Consider the following 1548-nt stretch of genomic DNA (forward strand, 5'->3'; position numbering starts at 1 on the left):
ACTGTGCTCACTCAACTGTCCTCTCCTCAACCAGATCTATGGGAATAGTTGTGGGAAAGGAGACACATGGAGGAACCTTAAAAGAACTGAACATTAGGGCCTCCCCTGATGGCGCAGCGGTTGAGCACTGGGTTGCGAGGCTGCCCGCAGCCTCTGCAGTACCAGTTCGATCCCCGGACACCAGCGAGGGTCCCACAAAAAAAAAAAAAAAAAAAAAGGAACTGAACATTATAAAAATCCATAGTAATCCAGATAATTAGCACTAAAAAGAGAATGTGAAAAAAAGCTATAAAGTTGATGAGAGTACCTGCACCAAAACATCACTCCCATATTTTTTTATTTCATCTGTTTACAGTGAATTCCACTAATTAGAGATTAATTTGATGCAAACTGTTTTTAGAAAACTAAAAATATCTCTAGGAGGGTTAAAAAGCTATTAAACATTCATTTGGGGCCCCCCTAGTGGCCTAGGGGTTAAGTCTCAGCGCTATCACCACTATGGCCTGAGTTTGATCCCTGGCCAGGGAGCTATCCCATATGGCGCAGCAGACCTCTCTGCTCCCTTTAGCAGTGTATTTCAGTAGATCTGCCTGTTCTGCTCCCCACTGTCTCTGGTGAGTCCTATCACCTCCTACATTTCTGGCCTATACCCCAGTTATTTTATGCATAAATAAAAAATCTTTTTAAAAAATCCATTTGGATTGTGGGTTTGCTCAGTCAGGACACTTTATATTCAATACTTGAAATTATTTGCACTTAAGGATTAGGATTGTGATTGGTATGTTGAGAAGTAAGAGTAATGGGGTAAGGGCATGGGGGTGCTGCAGTTGGACATTGGCATGGTGGGGAACAGATGCAGAGAAGGCACCCATACAGTGACAGAAAAGTGCAAAAAAGGAAGAGTAAATAAAGAAGATGACAGTGATAATTTATCTAATTCCAAATGGCTCCTTAGACATATCCTTCCATTTCTTCTTTCTCCCTCCTTAACCTTAAGCTAGCCTGCTTGAGGGAACCAGAAAAAGTTGGTCTAGGGTTAGCTACATCATGGGTGAAGTTGGTTTTCAATAGGTAGTCTAACAAGCTAAAAACCACCTATCATTTTAATAGACAGATGTATTTTAAATTCTAAAGAATCGCCTTATAAGAGAAATTTGGTGGTGGCGGAGGCGGGGGTTATAACCTGTTCATGAGCTGGGAGTTTCCAATACTATCCAGCCAATAAATACTTGGGTACCTAGTATGTGCACATTTTGCTAATATAGCCAAGAACGAGAAACCATTTTTGTCACAAAAATTTAATGATCACATTTGCATTTGAAAGAAAGTAGATTAGTAGAGAATAAGATTGTAATCTGGAGACCAGCTAAGAGATAGCGAAAGAAATGCAAAGAACTTGGTTGTTAATCTCCATTGAACATATCTAAGTAGAAGGGCATCAGCAAAACTAGCCTTTTGCATTTTCAGCAGAACTTATATTGTGACAACTGGAATAATGGGTATTCCTTGCCTCTAGGTTCACAATAAGTAGCTGGCTTGTGTTAATAT

This window comes from Talpa europaea, assembly GCF_964194135.1.
Source record: "Talpa europaea genome assembly, chromosome: 7".
NCBI lineage: Eukaryota > Metazoa > Chordata > Mammalia > Eulipotyphla > Talpidae > Talpa > Talpa europaea.